Raw genomic sequence first — 19,195 nt, 5'->3', positions numbered from 1 at the left:
TTAACCATCAAATTGACAGTTTATACTTACAGGCTATGTTACAACATGTACACTCAAGCAGCTTTATGATCATAGTGCATAATCCAATATTTAATTACCTTAAAATGTATTTTTTCTCATATATTTTCACATGCTGTCATATCTAATTATGTGAACATTGATGCCAACATATCTATACTCTGCCAATATCATCTGATCAGTATACCTCTTGAGCACTGTTATTATTTTTTTCCTTTTACATGGATCATGTAATATAAAATCATATAAAAACATAAAACATCTATATTTCTATGTCTCCTCTGCTGACATTTCATTTGCTACAGCAGAAGCAACAGCTCTGCTTATCTAATGTTTTTTGTTCATTTATTATTAAAAAATATTAGCGCCATCATAAATTACCAACAGCTTTGCAAGGGAGTCGAGGTGCGTTTGGAACAAAAACACGGTCTTGATTGATTTTTCTCATTACGATAATTTGGATGCTGAAAGGTTGGATGCTTTTCTAGCTAAGGTTTTTGGATCGCACCTCAAATGATTAAGACATGTGGCTCCCCTGGGATTCCCAATGTAACTGCCTTCGAACGCTTCCGCACATGTGTGTATGTGTTTGTGTGGGGTTCATACGGAGAGGCTCCAAGTTAACTTACAGAAGATGTAGTGTGTGACTGCACAATGTGTATCTGTCTACTGTACACCAGCTAACAACCTCCTACTTGCCAGACACTCTCAGTTTGGCTAAAGAGTTTTAGCTGTGTGTGTGTGTGTGTGTGTGTGTGTGTGTGTGTGTGTGTGTGTGTGTGTGTGTGTGTGTGTGTGAGAGCTAGAAAGAACGAAGGAAAAGACAAGGAGTGTCTACATATGTTCCAGCACAGATTCCAGCCTCATAAATCACCTCAACTGGTGTTCAACAGTCAATCTCTGTCTCTCTCTCTCCCATTCTCTCTTTTCCATTCTCTCTCGCTCCCTCTCTCTCTGACTCTCTCAGTTGAAACATGCTGTTCTTCCACTGCCAACAGGGAGATTTGTGTTCTGTGTCTCTGTCGTATAGGATTAGAGGAGAGACGAGAACAGACGGAAGGAGAGAGAGAGGGAGAACGAAGGGGGGGAAGCAGATAGAAAGAGGGATAAAATGAGTTAAAGGAAGGGAGACGGCGAGAGCAGGAGAGAGCAGCAACACAGTTTCTGCCTTTTTCTTGGCAGTGTGTGCGTCTTTTTTTGGCCATCTCTCTTCTACGACATCATCTCTGTGCTTCTCGCTTACTCTGCTTGTGTGTCCGTATGTGTGTGTGCGTCTTTATCTGCGCCTGTGTGTCCTGATGCTATCCAGATGTGCAGCTACAGTGGGCCGTAAAACTCAGAGTTATTGTCATAACATTGTTGCTTACCGTGTGTGCGTGCGTGTGTGTGTGTGTGTGTGTGTAAGTGTGAGACGGGTTGGTTGGTGTTACTGTGCGCTGCTTCCTGTCTTTGTCCTAACACTTTATTTACAAGCTGATGGAGAGCCAACACAAGGACACTCTCTCACATGCAGGCACACACTTCACACGGGCATACACTGTAAGAGCAAACATGAGAGTCAATTGTCTGCAGTGTAATTGGCTCCACCATGTATTTACACGCTCTTTACTCCCATCTGTGTCCAGGATGTGCACCTCCTGTTATTTGTTCATCTGGGGTGGTATCTTTTAGCTTGCTGGCAGTAATTTGGAATCAATAGCAAACAGTCTTTTGTCTGATTGCCCTGTCACAGAGTCAAAATAGAGTGTACTATAGCGGTTTGTAAGAGCGCAATGTTCAGTGTGATTTTGATTATAATTTGGAACACCCACTGGGTAGCCTCAAGCATCATGATTGTTTTTCAATATGTGGGGTTAGTGTGGAAAAAAACAAAACCAAAAAAATTAAACATCATAACTTGTTAATATGACTGAGCACTTTCGTTTCCTGCACCTAACAAAGCAGCAGGTGAGGGCAACAGTAAAACGCAAGTAAGCACAAAAGCTGTCAGTAAATGGCAACAGAAGTGCAGAACACAGTGCTCACAATGTCGGTAATTCTGTTTTTCTCACTTTGACTTCACTACAAAGGTGGGTTTTTTTGCCTTAGAAGTTGCTAAGCTCTGCGTAGGATAGGCATACGGTCATGCAGTTCTCTTAAAGTCACGGCTACCCCTCCTGACTCATGATGAGATTACTGTTGCTCCTCAAAAGCAGGCAGTTAGCCCTCTGCATCCACTGTTGCTGCAGTCAGTGCATCAGGGATTTGCTTGATGCCTGCCACGTCTGAGAAATAGGCAGCATTCGATGCCCTAGGACGAGAACATGTTGGTCTGCCTGCTGCGATGGTAGTCTTTAGATAAAAACATTGAACCTCTCTGTAATTCATACATTCTGTTAGCTGGTGAAACTCGTAAATTTCATGTGGCATTTTGATAAAAGAGAAGCGATACTCTGCCAGTACTATAATTTTTCTGACATTTAGAGAACAGTATGTTTTGTATGAGTCTTTTTGCTGTACATAAACACATAGTGTCGAGTCCTTTTACACATAATCTGTGAAATCCCCTTAAATTCCTCTCAGGCAGGTAGAAGCAGTTTGAGTAAGTTGGCATTTGTGGGCGATAAATGACAGATGATGATTTGAGTAGTTAAAGTCTCAAAAAGCCGAATCCCCCTTGCGCAGAAACGTTACAATTTTACTTAAACTTTTGAGCAAATGATCACTGTTATGCCTACCACCTTAAAAGCTCTGAGTGAGACTGTGCTATGTTTGGTCCTGTCAGTTTGTGAAGATGATGTCAGCCCTTTGAGGTTTAAACTGTGTGTGGTTGATAATCAGTTATTATTAGCTGTTGACAGTAATCACAAATCCTGATTATCACGATTCCAGTTAAATATTGTTGAACTATAAAAGTTGTTTATTGATGTATTTTTTCCTTATAGCTTAAAAAACGAGCTAAAGCGGGCTTTCAATAACAAACACTCATATTTTAACTGCTAATTATTATAGTTTGATTATTTTTAATGCTTTGAAAATTGCAACTTGACTTCAATTGAATTTGTGTTCTTCTCAAAATTTACAGCTCTTTTGCTGTACAAACTACACAATACACAGCACAAAAAGCCACACTGAAGGGTGTAATTGCTGTCTTCTTTCAAGATTTCATTATATTGCTGGCTTAAATCAATATATCTATACCTGCTGTCAGCAAATTAAGCGCTACAGCGATTCATTCGCTTGCTCGCGGATGAAGCTGTTTGCTTTTTACGCTCATGAACATTATGATAAACAACTTGTTATGGCAAATAATCCATCACACGAAGCCTTAATGTGGTTTTGTTTCAGTTTCTGCTGAGATGTGAAAGGAAAAAAAAATAACTTCCACAACTCTGCTTACTGTCAGTGACCCGACACATGACGCCCACAGGAGGAAATAAGTCTTTGCCAGGAAATAATCCTTCCAAAACGAGTTTGCCTAAATTTCATTGTAGATCTGTTTGTTTGTTGATGACAATAATCTCAGTGTAGGCTTGTCACATTCTTGCAGGTTTAGCCCCACTGAGAAATTGGCACTTAATGCATGAAAATGAATCTGCAAGTAAAGTTTTGAACCACTAGAGGGAGCATTGACTTTTGGCTCTCTGCACAGTAAAACTAAAGTATTATTCGGTATTCTGTGTGTATTCAGAAAAAGAGAGAGTAACGAGTGATGTAAGATGATAGGCTGGGTCACTGTTTTCTCTTCTGTTCTTTTAATATCCAAACCTTTTACTGATATTGCCTGTCCATTCGGCTCTGCGTTTACTCTAATAAATAACGGACATGCAGAGCGAGAGCTCGACCGACTGCTCTCTATATCAGTTACAGTAAAAGCACATTTTTCTGGTGTTGTTATAGCTACTGTTGGAAGTGATTTTTTTGTCCTCCCCTCCCTTCTGTTTACTCCTCTCCAACCTGTGGGGTGTCTTTTTTTTGTTATTTGTTCTCTCGCTGTGATGAGATGAGACAAAAGATGTACCAGAAGATAAAATAATAACAGAAAAACCAAAAAAATAAAAAAGAAGAGAAATCAACTTTTTGGATTTTTCCCTCCTTTGTGTCTTTCTCTGTTTTTGTGAATGTTTCTCGATATTTTTTGTTCTCCCCCCTTCTCTCTCAAAAACACACACGCTCACCTCCCTCAGCTTATCTCATCCCATTCCTCTTTCCCTGTTTCTTTCTATCGCTCAGTAATGACTAAGTACTAACTATCACTTTGAAGGTCTTGGTATTTGCTAGCTGTAGGTGTCTTTAGTGAGTCTACAAGAGTGTGTGTGTGTCTCATTATGAGAGTGCATGAAGCACTCTGAGGAGAATAAGTCAGCCTTCAGGCTGTATCCGGGTGAATGATAGTGTGTGTGACTGTGTGTATGTGGCTATGTTGGATGATATCAAGCTGTTAGTACAAAATTTTATTCACAAGTAGTAATTTGCTCACTGCCTTTCCTTGTTTTTCTCTCTCTGTTTCCTTCTTATTCTCCCACACTGTATCTCTCTCTCTCTCTCTTGCTTCTTTCTCAAACAGATTGCTTTCTGCAGGGGTGGTATAGAAGCTGAGACAGAGAGAAAAATTGAGATTCCTTGTCCTTGACTGACCCAGTTGCATTTCTCCCTGTAAACGAAGAATCCTCTTCACTGTCCTTTCTAACCACTGGTTTGATTTCAGGGATTTTTGTTGTTGTTGTTGTTGTTGTTTTTTATAATGTAGTCAATTTTTGCTCAGTTTTTACCTGCTTCTTTGCACCTTTTCCAGGATACTGATTACTGCAAATAGGTATTGTGTATTAGATGCTAAATTTCTAAATTAGCACATTGTGTTCTTTTACCGATTTCCAGTCAGCACATTTAGTAGACTAATAAACATTCCCACATAAAAGCCCGACTTGTTGTAGCATCTATAACTAGTTAATTGAACTGACTTCAAACACTTTAAATATGCAAAAATATGGCACCACTACTGATCACCTGGTTAATTTGATGACCAATGTACTGAAGGCTAGAGCTCTCGCTGCAGAGACCTTGTTTCTAGTCCAAACTATTTCCTCCCCTTTTCCTGTCTGCTCTCTGCACTGTCCTGTCAAAAATAGGATAAAATACCTTCTATCCATTTTCTTTCACTTATTCAATTCAGGCGTCTGAGAAACTGGAGCCTGTCTCAACTGTCATAGGGCAAAAGGCAGGGTACACCCTGGACAGGTCGCCAGTCAATCACAGAGCTTACACTGAGAGAGAGAAACTATTCACCCCTATGGCCAATTTAGAATTGCCAGTTAACATAACCCATTCATGTCTTTTGGGCTGTGGAAGGAAGCCGGTGTACCCAGAAAAAAAAACACAAGCATGGGGAGAACATGTAAACCCCAGCCAGCCACTGAATTCAAACCCAGGAACTTCTTGCTATGAGGCATGAATGCTAACCACTGCACCACCAAGCCGCCTAGCTAATACCCCTCCCACAAAAAAAACAAATAAGAATAGGAATTTAAAGGGATGCGAAATGATTAAAAAAAACAAGGACTTGAAAAGAGATACTAACTGCAGAATTACACAAGTTTATTCCGTCAGCAGAAACGTACAGATTGCAGAAATACACTGAGCATAAATAGTGAAGTTCTTCTAAATTTAGCTTATCTAAATCTTCAGTTCTGCTCTTGATGTAGCTGTAGTCACTGCCTATGAAGGTGTCACAGTCAAGCTGGATTTGAAGCCCGGTTTCAAACCTGTTGATAGATCCGACTTTTTGGCAGCAGCTGCGAGCCATGTGTGAAAAGACACCAAGTCCAATTAAGGCCCCATAGGTGACATCAAATTCTTTAAGTCAGCTAGGACACCTCTGCACGTTAAGGCTGTTTTTTTCGACAGATGGAGGACTGTGTGAAAACAGTATGAAAATCTCTCAACAAATAGGGTGTCAGGTGATAGTCCCCAAACAGCCCTGTCTTTCTCTTGCTCTCCGATAACATAAGGGTTATCATACATAGCTCTGTCTGGAGCAAATGGAACAAAGATGAGACATCGATTACACACACACACGCACACTACTTGGAGGATAGCTGATCTCTTCCGTTCCTCTTGACAGCTAGAGCATGGCCATCAACACCCCGAGTGTGTGTGTGTGTCTTTTTCTTTAAACAAGTGTTTGTGTGTGGCCCCAATGCAGCAAAAGGACTTTGAGAAACAGAGAGGAGTGAAGGGAGGAAGGGCTGGAGAAGGGGTTAGAGTAATTCAGATATTGATGTTTTAGTCTCTAACTCCACCCTGAGGGCCTGTCTTGGTGGAAAATGTCAAATGGGCCCCGAGATGGTCACACCATTTAGCATCGCTGGAGCCTCAGTGGTGACATAGAACAAGTGAATACATTAAAATACGGAGATATTTAAAATAACCTGGCACAATCGCTTCCACGTGAACGTGCAGATGCATCAACACATACACAAGGTAGCATTTGCATCTCATACTCATTTGCATACTAAACACAGGGATGCTGTAGCATGCAAATGGTGCACCCTAAAGCATGCAGATTGCTGAGTGATGTGCGGTTTTCACTAGACTGCGCCACACTAGCATAATAGGTATAGAAATGACTCTGTGGGGCAGATGATCTGAACTGAACTATGTTGATTGTAACTGTATGTAGTATTAACATAAAATTCAAGGCGAGTATTCATGATGCCCAGAGGATTCATTCTTATGGGTTTGATAACCCCCTGATGTTGTTTTTCCTTGAAAATTTTCTTAATGACACTTGAGTGAACTGGCAGGGGAAAAAAACATGGAGGCTTTAGTGGCCTACAATTGTGGTTTATACCTGCACAGTTATTTTCCCATCCATCCGACTCAGCTGCCCTGTGTTAAAATGCTGAGTAGCATTAGGTCCAGTTAGGCTGCCTCTTATTTCCCGATTGCAGCTTGCCCACCCACTTCCTGAGTCTGACGTCATTAGCCGTTCTCGGGTACAAACTCAACTTTGGGTCACAAAGTCAAACAAACACTGTGGATGTCAAATTTTTTCCAGTGTCACGATAAAATAAAGCCCTGCTACCACTTTGGACATAAAAAAGACAGAAAACTAAACAGCAACAATGTTTGTATCGTTACTGAAGTTGGGCTACCTGGTGGCTACCAACTTAGGTTTGATAATATAAACAGCTCAGGACAGTAAAGATGGAGGAGGAGGGTTAACTTTATTCCCCCTCAATAAAAGTTTATGTGAGGGCAGAGACAAATGGCAGGAAGAAGATGCTGAAAATGGGCTAAATGTCAGTCGAGAGAACATGTGAGATGATTCATCTACAACACATGGTTAGTGATTAATATGTTGCTGGATGACACCCTATGAAAAATTCTTGATCCTAAGCTTCATATCCCCATTGAAAGTATGAGAGTAATTATTTTCTGTGTTCAAAATACAGCCCGTGGGCTATAGTGACAGTAAAAACAGAGCTTAAAGACATGCTGCACATGAATAGTGCTAATAAAAAGTCAGCGAGGCCAGAAATATACACTGATTATTCTTAGGGGCTTGTTTATATTAAATAAAACAAGATTAAATTCCAATCATTATAGCATGTTAAAACAGACATCAACCTCATTGAACACAATAGGAGCTCGCACCCAGATATGTCATTGCTTAACAAGCGTATAGACCTTAAACTTCCACTGAGGACAAACATCATGTCCACCATGTCAAACTGACCCAACTTTCATGTCAAGGATCATCACCGTCGATGAGAGCTGTGTCCCCAGCTACAACCCAGACCTAATAGCATTCTTGAGTGTAAGAGTCCAGCTGTCTCCACGGGGTTGCACACCATGATTTCACCTCCCTTGGGTCAGACTGTCAATGTCAAGTTTTAGTGTAATGTCCTGAAGAATCTGAGGGAGAACATTCGCCTCAAAAGACCTGAAATGTGGCTCGGCCCCTCATCTAACAAGAGTCTTACCCTTGCTACACACAACCTTGTTGAGCCACCGAACATTTCTCCTGCGTATTCTTCGGTTTGGAGAGACGCTTCATAGAAATTCAAGTCTACAATCAATCTGAATGCAAATTCTATTTAAATTCAGAATAAAAAGCCACATTTAAATGAGTGCCTTTCATATGGGAGCATAGTAAACTACTTAGATATGCTCCCTGCTTTCTCTGTGCGTGCCTGTGTATACAGGCACCAAAACTGTGGACATTTTTCCAAGCCATCTCTTTCGCAGTAACAAGCATAGATACTTCACCATCTCTAAGTCCCTCCGCATAAATAATAATAAATCCTTAGCTTTGGCATTGCAGACATCATTGTCTTAAATCTGGACCAGACACAGCAGTACCTTAGCAGCCCACTGTCTTCTCCATCATTAATGTCAGCATACAGTCGTCAACACTGCAGCGTGTTGAAGAGTAGCTAACAGTTACCTCATACTGAGACGAGCATAAAGAAATTATAAAGTGCTGTCAGTTCCACAGTAATGATGGTTCAAAGAAACCAATGTCATTAATTTCAGGCACTCTTTATTGCAGGCGGTAGAGCTCTTGGTGTGAATTGCTTCCACAAGTGACTGAATGCAGAGGAAAAACTGGTTGGATAGATAGAGATAAACAGATGTATTGAGATTCAATTTCATCATCTTCTTTAAAACTCGTTTTTTTTATATCCACATTTAAAACCTGGCTCAGCTTTCATTAGGTTGTTGAAGTGGTGTTCATTTGTTTGCTTTGACTCCAGTATGGCTTTTGAATTTTTATGAGTGGACCTTAATGAGCTGACTGAGCTTATTATTTGTCCTTTTGGCTTCAGTTTGATGGCTAAAGTTGATAAACTGCAAACTGGGCTTCAGAGCATATAGTGTTACTAATTTTTTTTGCACTTTTCCCAGCATTGTTTCATGTTTTTTATACAGCTTTGGTTATAAAGTGTTGACTTTTTTTTTAACTTGACCTTTTAATACTTTTATACATTATGCTTAAAATTTATTAGAGTACCGCTGCAGTAAACACAGGGATTGAAACAATTAAGGGCTGCTTTTTAAAGAAATGCTTTATCACAACTTTAGCCGATTAAAAGCCATTCTTTTGCTTGCCTTGTATTTCACTACCTCTATTACTCTGTTATTGTAGGTTTGTATCTGTGCACTGTGTCTAAAGCTTGTGTTACTGAATCCTGTCTGTGTGTGTGTGTTTTTTGTATACTACCTGTGCTTCCCAGGCATCACCTTGACCTCTGTGCCCACTCTGTGTTGCTCATTTCCCACTGCCGTGGCCTCTGCCACTAAGATACATGTGCAGATGCTCACACACAGCAGAAAAAAACCACACTATTTACAATCAGGTTGAAGCTTGAGGAGAATCTGAAAATCTTCAGCTTCAGCAAAGGCTTGAACCCTGCTCAACCTCTATCTCTTCCTCCCGCTTGCTCTTTTTCTGTGCTCATAATTGCAGCATTTGCTTAGTGGATTGACAGAGCGAAGAGAAAGAGACAGGCGTGTGGCCAGGTGGGCGAAGAGTTGACACATATGGCTAAACTGGATGACTGGTAGAGAAAGTGATTGGTAAATGTAGCGGTACACCACAATAGTTCATTTATCCATGTTAGAACGTAAATTAAAACCTGTCAAGAAGAGAACTTAGCGCTGTGGAGTTAACAATACTAGAAATGACAATGATGTGAAAATTTCCCTCTTTTCTAGTCAATTCACTATTCTCTCTTTTCAAGCCCGGCCTCCTCCTCCTCCTCCTCTCCTTCTTCTCCCCTTTTTTACACTTCCCCACTACAGCTAATTGGGAAGATAAAGTCATTCTGCCAAGAATATGTGTGTGTGAGGTCGTTTAGAGGTGTAATACGCTGCTCTCTGCAGCATGGTTGGGTCTTCTCTCGCTTCTTTTTCCTTTTCTTCTCAGTCGTATTTTGTTCTTCAGTCTTTTTTTTAAATCTTTCTGCTGTTGTCATTTAGGGAAATCTTGCCTGTCCAGGGTTATTTAGCAATTAAGTTGTAATGTGTAACGCCTGTGTGTGTGTCTGTGTGCATGTTCACACTAGTGCCCATCTTTAACTTGTTTAAATTAAAACAGTATTAAACAATTAGCATCACAGCTGTTCTCATCAGTTCAAAATGAACATTTAGGGACTGAGAAAACTTTTCCTGTCTCTGTTAATAGAGAGAAATGTGCTTTCCTGAGAAGTTTAATCCACGCATGACTTCCCACAAGGCACTGTGGTTTTACAACCTGAGGTCACGTGTCCATTCCCAGTTGAGTCAGAGCTGTTTTTAGTGACAGTATTAGGCAGGTGCTTTTAATGTTGTGACTGATGGGAATATGTACTTAGTTTTCCGGCTATACAACATCAGAGCTTTGGGTGTCCAAATCTGGTTACAATATGCATGTGCTTAAAGATTGAAGCCTTTGGTCACAAGTTTGAAAGAACAACTAGTGAGAGTAGCCGTACTCATAGGAAGACTAGGAGCTATGTTGAGTTGCCAGTGATATTCAGGGTCTTGTAGCAATGACAGGAAGAGTCACTGTGTGCAATTACTGAGTTAAACTCATTTCTAATTTGAGGCAACCGGTTGAAGCGGCAACCAACCGCAGCATACAGTTGACTGCCCGGAGCATAGAATAGCCATTACAGCAACCAGCTAAGTGATGCATGACAAGTAAATTGCTTTATATGTGCATGGGAGTTGAACCTATGCGCACATAAATTACTTTGTTTTTTGCTCCTCATTCATATCTATACAATTGCATGACTCTACTGGATAAAAGGACATCGTCCATCGCAGACAAAACCGAGGCTAGCAGATCAGCCGAACATACAGCACTGATCAGCTGGTGGCACTACTCTGGCTGTGTAGCTTTTCAGCACCTCACACAGACACTTTCACTTAATTTACAAAGCAAAAGTCCACCACCTGAACGGATCACGTGGGTCTTTTTGTTGTGTGGGAATCAGCCCCCTGAACTATTCTCAGGTAAACAGTAAAAACAGTCTAAAGACAGTTAATAAGACACTTAATACCAGTGGATAAAACAACAAGTATTATGGATGACCATCATAATGAGGCTCTTTTGTATATTTCCATCTCTCTCTCACTCTCGCTTTTTCTCTAGGCCTCTCTCTTTCCGTTTTGGGGTGAGTTAAGGTTTCAGTGCCCTGGTTTCCACACCAGATTATGTGCACATTGCCCGTGTGTGTGTGTTGTGTGCGTGTACACGTGCATGTGTATTTATGTCAACCTACAGGGCCTTCCCATGACGCCCCCACACACACACACACACACACACACACACACACACACACACACGCTTCTTTCTCTTTCTCTTCCTCCCCAGTCATTCACACACAGGCACAGACTTTCATTTGTATACATCCTGCTCACACACACGTCGAACACCGGTCAGTGTGAAGTGGGTCATGAAGTGCTCCTCTTTAAAAGGAGGAAATTAAAACGTAATTTTAGATAAGGAAATGCACGTGTGGCTTTCTAATCGAGAGCATCTTGCAAATCGCCAGATTAAAAACATGCAAGTGGTCAATTATGGCGAAAAATGCAAACCCCTTGGTTTGATTTGAGTTGAACAAAATGTAGTTTTTTAAAATGTTTATTTCTACTTATAGATTGTTTAAAATGACTAAATTGTAATGCTTAAGGAGGTGGCAGTGTGAAGTATTTCCCAAGATAAAAAGCACAAAATAGAGAATAGTTTTTTTTTGTTTTTTTCTTCTTCTATCACATACAGAGAAAGTCCAAGGTTGAATCAGGAATACAAGAAAATACACACAGTCTATCTCACGCTATCTTATCAAAAAGGTGAGTTTTAGCTTTATAAAACGAGTTGCTTGATAAACAGCAGTACAAAGAACTTGATATTCATCAGTAGTCCAGATGGAAACTCACCTCATACAGATACACAAACACACATACGTACATACACAGCCCCGATCTCCGGGTCTACGGACTCCAGGTCTGCATACATTCAGGCTGTTTATCAAAATTAGATCAACGCAGAATGATTTCCCTTTCTTCCCTTTGCATCTCTCGCGCTCTATCTTTCTCTCTCTCCCTCTCCTACACTCCACCGGTTATCACACTTTTACCCGAAACACATAACTGTGAAGTCGGTGCAACTGAGATCGTTTATCAAAATTAGATCAATGGAAATAGGATTTCGCCAAAATGTGGCCTGCCCTGTGTTTGTGCACAGGCCAGTTTTTGCACATTTCACAGGAATCGAGAGTCTCGCTGCAGCGTAACAAAGGTAACAACGTGCCGTATTAACTGAAAGGAGGGAGGATGAATAGACCAGAGCCGGGAAAGACAAAAAGATCCGGAAAGGAGTGATCGCAAAGGCTGAATGAATGAAATGAGGGAAGTGGGCCACAGTGTGTGACCCATATCTGGTGTGTGTGTTTGTGTGTGTCTGTCTGTGAGTGAGAGAGAAGAGAAAAGAGAGAGACACATTGACCTCACTCTTCTCGTCTGACGGTTGGAGATGTGTTTGCGTAGGTGTGCGTGTAACGGTGATGTCATCGTGTTCCGGTGTTTTCTTCTCCCCTGCTTTAGACACTTCTAGCTTCAGCACAGACACATAAACACACACACACACACACATAGAGAGATATGCGGGCCTAGAATAAAAGACCTGCTGTGTAAGCTGACACCTTTTATTTCACTGTCACACAAAGTCGAACGTGTACTGTATGTGTATTGACATTTCTTACTAACAAAGGATCTTGGTTGTCATTTCTTCACTCGTATTCAGCACCTCAGCTGTCCAGACTGTTTTTAAAATATTTATTCTGCGGCTGCATCCACATGCGTATTTGCAGTTTCACCACTATCGCAACTCGTCACATAACAAAGTTACTAAGAATATGTTTCAAGCTTATTTTTTTGCTGGTGGGTCATTGCCACTTTGGCGGGTATTGATAGTTTTTTTGCATGAAACTGAAAGTCACCGGTACAAGGTGCTGATACAGACTTTCAGGCGACAACCATGAGACGAATCACCATTGTCATCATTATCACAATTTGCAAAGCCATCAACACCAATCAATGACAAGCAATCATCACCTTCCTTCTGCTTATACCGTCACGTAGAGGCCTAAGGCAGCAGGGATAAAGGGCTTGTTATGCCTAATCTTCTTGGCAGGAGTGAGAATGTGACTTGTGTGGTCTGATATATGACAGCTGTTTAGATTTTGATCTCCACACATAGCTATATTGTAAGCAGTCACTTGCATTCCTTTTAAAGAAAATGCTTTAGTGTCAGCCAGTTCTGGGCTTTGCCTCAAACACTGCCATCATGCCGTATGTATTTATTCACAGCAAGGGATGCCCTCTCCAGCATTATCTCACTAGATATTTACAAAAACAGGATGTTAATATTCTGGTCCGGCTCTCCCTACATAGCTAATGTCTGAGGATGTGTTTTATTTGGAAATTTCACTTGCGAGTCGTCCTAACTGCCAACCTCTGCTCATAAACAGTGCCACAGTAGGCTCACTGCTGAGCTCTTTCGCTCTGAAATTTGATTTTCTTTAAGTTCTGTTGGTGCTGCTTTTAAAGAAGGGGAGATAATGGAGAATGGGGTGGGTGTCTGAGGGCTGCTGAAGCAGATGGTCGTATTATTGGTGCAGGCTGTGCGTGGAAGCTCAAGGTCACACTCACTGTGACAGAACAGTAGGTATTGTGATAAGGAACAGACAATTTTGATTCTAGCAACAGTTTCTTTCAAATTCCTTTCTCCTCCCAACTTTCCTCATTAGTTTGCACTGCTTTAGTGACATGTACAACTCATTTAATAAGAACTTTTAGAATTGCAAACTGCTCAAATGCCCCATAACTGTATACTTGTAAAACCTGTTGCTTTCAGGCTATCAGGCTTATAGGTGCTGAGTCAAGGCAAAGTACTCCACAGAGTATAATGTTTTTCTACAGTGTGTCATCATTATCCTTTTTTTTAAAAGGTCTCTTGATTCCTCAAGGGGTAATTAGTCCTTCGGTCGTACCCTTTCACAGAGCTACCGGGGTAGGGCATTTTTGGAAGTTTAATGCTGTACTATTTCTTCCTCCTTGCTAATAACATGTGAGCAGATAATCAGCAGAAAATGTAGAAGGTTTCACTTAAGAAGTTAAGAAAAAAACTTGTTCCCTGCTTAAAAATACATTCTCAGGCTTTGGCTTGTAATTAGTTTGTTTAAGCAATAAATCACAGATTGCTGGTAGTGTGAATCTCCCTCATTTCATCTGACTTTTTAATTTTTAAACAGTTTAATCGACTTTGTGCTAAAGACTTAAGAATGAACACATACGCTTAAAATGTTAGACATATTCTAATGTGTTTCTAAGATATTGAATGTCCCTATTTGTATGTCCCTCTTCTTTAATGCCTCACAACTTTGTGTAAAACTTACAGCCCACATTATCCTGACATGATTTGACAATGATCCAAAGTGCTTCTTGTGATGTCAGGAACCTGTGGCTTTTTTCTGTGGCACTGCAGGTGTTTGTTGGGGTTGAGGTCAGGTGGACCCAAGTCCATGAAAGTCATCACTCCTTGGTCTTTGATCTTAAAGTAGTTCTTGCATCACTTTGAGGTGTGTTTGGGGATATTATGCTCATGCTGAACGAATCCTTCTCCACATAGATGCAAACCAGAGGGTGTAGGTTGTCTTTGAACCTGCTTCTTCTCTTTGGTCAGAGAGAAGTCAGGTCTGTATGTGTGTTCAACCAGATTTGAATTTTCCCACCAGCATATTTCACTAGGGGTTTGATGCACTGTCACTATCATAGGACTTCATCCTCTTTGAAATCCTAGCATGTCTTAGCTTACCCCAAGTTTTTTGACCTTTTTCCCCTAACCTCAGAAGTGGCTTAGAGACTACTCCTTGTCCTCTGAGACTCCTACTGGACAGCTTTCCTTTTAAAAGTGCTTTTGCTCATTGGAGTCTGACTCGGTTAGTAAATTTACTCCCTTTGATGAAGTTGTTTTTCTGTCTCTTGGTGGCCACAGGTTGACATGTTGATTTCCTTAAAATGTAGACAGAGCTTGGTAAAACACTGAAGATATAGCAAGTCAGAATACATGTGTGAATGAGAGGGAGACAGGTGGACAAGTGAACATGCAAGAAGGAGAGGCACTGAGGGTAGATGAGTTTAAATACCTGGGGTCAGTCATTCAAAGCAATGGACAGGGCACAAGAGAGGTGAAGAAGAGAGTGCAGGCAGAGTGGATTGGGTGGAGATGAGTGTCAGGACTGATTTGTGACAGAATGAAAGCAGCGAGAGTGAACAGGAAGGTTTACAAGATCGTAGTAAGACCTGCTATGATGTATGGCTTGGAAAAGGTGGCACTGACAAAAAGACAGAGGGTGGAGCTGGAGGTGGCAGAGTTAAAGATGAAGATGATGATTTTCATTGGGAGTGAGCTGAATGGACAAGATTAGAAATTAGTACATCAGAGGGACAGCTCATGTTGATCAGTTTGGAAACCAAGTTAGAGAGGCAAGGCTGAGAGGGCACATGTGCAGATTGGATATACTGGACAAAGGATGTTGAAGATGACGCTGCCAGGCAGGAGAAAAAGAGGAAAACATCAGAGGATTTATTGAAAGAGGACGTGTAGAGGGTTTGTGAGACAGAACAGGATGTTACAGCTAGGCTGAGACAGAGGGAGACGAGCAGCTGAAAGAAAAAGAAGTAAACATGGAAGATATCAGTATATTGCTATTGTGGCGATCTTCAATATCATTGAGCTGCTGCTTCAGAGATTCTCGGCTGCTGGTTTAACATACTCCAACTCCACTGCCTTGAACCTGCAGCTGGAGGAGAACTGCTTCATGCGCTGCCACACCCAGATCACAGAGGCTGTAGAGCAGAACAAGGGCTACGATTGCAAGCGGCAGTCTGAAACTGTGTAACTGGAACCCGTGCAAAGAAAGGGATTCAGTGAAGAGGCAGTCAATTACACTTCTCAGTTATTCATCTGTCTTAACTGATAAAATATTTGCTGAGGGGCAAAATAATTATTTTAATAAATATTTAAGAAAGCGTGCATGTGCACAAATATGTGCTTTGTTCATTTTTTTGCTTCTCGTTGTTCAGTAAGAATAAACTAACAGAAGTTAAGTCATTAAATCCAAGTTAAATTTATCTGACTTAAATTCAGTTATTCTATTAGAAGAACCCATTCACGGCACACAGTAGTTTCAGACAAAACCGCACAGATGGACTTTTGTAGGCATATGCAAACGACGTACTGAGACCTGCACACACAAACGGATAATGGGGTGTAGAACCTACACAGGGTTCTCTTAGATTGGACCCAGATGCTTTTCAGTGAGTTTGTGTGTGACTGGAGGATTAATTTTAGCGAATCTTTATCTGAGACTATCGTTGCATCCTCATCCAAAGGACTATTTCTTCCCCTTTTCATGTAAGAACTTGCGTGTGTGTTCGAGTGCATGCGTATCTCTCTGATTCAGTGTATAGGATATTGGTCTTGGCAGTATGGAATTTAGTTAATTCCTCCAGCTGGTCTTCTGGCTTGATTAAATAATCGCTGATTTAATGCAAGCCAGTGGAAGTGTGCGTGCTTGCACGCGCCTCCTTTTGTGTGTGTGCATCTGTGTGTTAAAAGCAGGGCCGACTTACTACTTAAGTGAATTAAATGTAATGTCATTTTGAAAGACTTTGTTTGGAAAGCCCTCTTTTTAAATATATTTTAGACCACAGGGCGCCTAAATCTATGCCTTTCTTCTCTCTCTCCCCAGTCTCCTCTCTTGTGCAGCTCTCTGTTTCGCCACATTTCGTCAAGGACCTGTGGACCATTTAAAATGTTTTGCGTGTTTACCTTTACTTCACCGTGCTGTTTAAAATGAAGAAATTACAGAAAAATGCTGAGAGATGACAAAAGTTGAATTTTTAAACAGCAGCCCATGTGAAGGCCACCAGTTGGCCTCGCCAAATTACTTCAACTGAAGCTACACCACTAGAGTTTTAAAATGCTGGCGCACATTGGTTGCAGATGCTAAACTAAATCTGAGGGCCTCAGTATTGCGATGAGACCCAAACCTTTGGATGCTTATCTATTCAGGCTACTTCTTCCATAAAGATTTAAAAGACCGTGCAATGTAAACAGTTGGTATAACATCTGTAAATTTATGGCTTCAGGAGAAAATCAGAGTGGACTCGAAGCCAAAGCTGAAGCGCTCAGCCACAGCGTGGTTACGCCATATGTTTGATGTTGAGTACAACATCAGATTCTCGAAAATTAAGTTATAATTCACTAGGGCGTTTTATGAGTAGAGTCACCAAAAAAGGCAATGAAAACGGCCAACTTCTCTTTGAGTTTAAAGAAAAGCAGCCACTTCAAACTCTTGAATGAGAAGCTGGTGTGGCATCGCAAACATATTAAAGTGCAAATTCACGAGTATTGGAGTTGGTCGTGATATACATGTAACGGTGAGATGTTGCATGTTTCCCCAAACAAACAGCAGTCGGATCGCGTAGCCTCTTTTATGCATTCTTGCATTAAATCTAATGCCAGAGAAAAGCTTTCCGCTAGAGCTGCTTGTGCATCCGAGCGGAGACTGACCGAACCGATTGTGGAAGTTATTAAACCAATAAATGTTGTTTTATATGCAGCCTTCCCATGAGTAGATTGTACTCTTAATTTCTTCTGTTTTTTCTTTTTTTACAAGCATCAGGAGACTGATAAAATCTGAACATATTGTCAACTTCTCATTGCTAGATTTTAATGTATACTCACTGTTTACAGTGACCTTATCCTCGGGCGATTAATTAATGAGAGGTATTTGTCCCAACTGTCTTTATAAGTTCATAAGAATATCAACATTTCATATCCTATCTGGGCTCGGGGCACTCTCCCATAACATATTCTTAAAGGTTAATAAATAAATTTAAAATGCATTTGTTGGTTTGAATTTAGCTTGATTAGAAAGAACTCGATAAAGAGTTTAATTTCCTGGCCCGCTGATCCTCTGTCTTTCCACGAGCACAGCCTGTGTGCGTGTCAGAGGGCGTTGTTTGCAGTGCTGATTGAACGCTGCTATAGGCCGCAGATAAATAGATGTCATTAAGACCTCGATCCCTAATTACAGCCGGCCCTTCTCTGCAGGGTGAGGTGAGCGGGAGAGGCCAGGTATCCGTAATGAATCAGAAAAAGTGCACACCCACGCTGTACGCACACACTAATTTACCCTGCTCACAAAACCAGTTGACCGAGAAAAACAAGGCAAATTCACAAATTCAGACACAGTATTCGCAGTATGTGATATATATATACAGTACAGTATGTTTATAGAAATGTGTGTATGTACGTTTGGTGTGTTGATGATGCATGTGAGCTTGCACATTTCCACAAATGTCAAGCCAACTAGCTGATGATTGAAAAGGAAGTTGGATATCAGGAGCCACATTTTGAGAGAGCATTCGTGCATGCACGTGCACATTTTGGACGGTGGTGCGGGCTATTTCTGTAGTTTCCTGTGTAATTGACACTTGAACCTCTCCTTCACACACACACACAAACACACAAACACACAGACACACACCATGCAGTATTATTGTAGTCTACTATTGGTGTAGCCAAAATATCCTCAGCACACACACATACACTTCTTGCCGCTTCTCATCCAAATCTAGCTTCATTAGTCAATGGAAGCCAATATTTTCAGGTGTGTGTGCTGCTCTCAGGGGCAGCTGTGGGGCCATATGTGAGTGATTTGAGCGCTCAGAGGGAAACTGAATTCTGATGACAGACGCACTGTTTGGCTTGCAACACTATACACACACGTGTACGCACACACACACATCCACAGAGGAAGCATACATCAATCAATCACCTGGCTCCGTCTCTCTACATGTGGTGACCGTATGGTGTGTGCACCACACTCGAATAGGCATACACACTCAAGCTCAGTGTGCCGCTGAGAGGATTTGCTAATGTAAGTGTTGTGCTGTCTAATGTCAGATGGATGAAAACACATGTACCATAAAGACTCTGGTAGTTTTAGCTCAGGTGTTTAATACATGCAGAAACATTGGAAGCAAGATTCTTGTACACGTATTGAAACTGAGAGACAATGTTTCTCTAGTCTGAATGTCATCATAAATTTGCGTTTATCAGCTAAAACTGCAAACT

At 41.1% G+C, this 19,195-nt stretch overlaps 1 protein-coding gene across 6 annotated transcripts in view; it reads left to right on the top strand.

The window, feature by feature from the left end:
* The window catches only part of trps1 (trichorhinophalangeal syndrome I), a 115,525-nt gene that overhangs the window by 85,808 nt on the left and 10,522 nt on the right, over positions 1 to 19,195 (top strand). The gene's annotated exons all lie outside the window — the stretch shown is intronic.

This window comes from Oreochromis aureus, linkage group 22 (assembly GCF_013358895.1).
Source record: "Oreochromis aureus strain Israel breed Guangdong linkage group 22, ZZ_aureus, whole genome shotgun sequence".
Classification (NCBI taxonomy): domain Eukaryota; kingdom Metazoa; phylum Chordata; class Actinopteri; order Cichliformes; family Cichlidae; genus Oreochromis; species Oreochromis aureus.
This window is presented reverse-complemented; position numbering and strand designations above follow the sequence as displayed.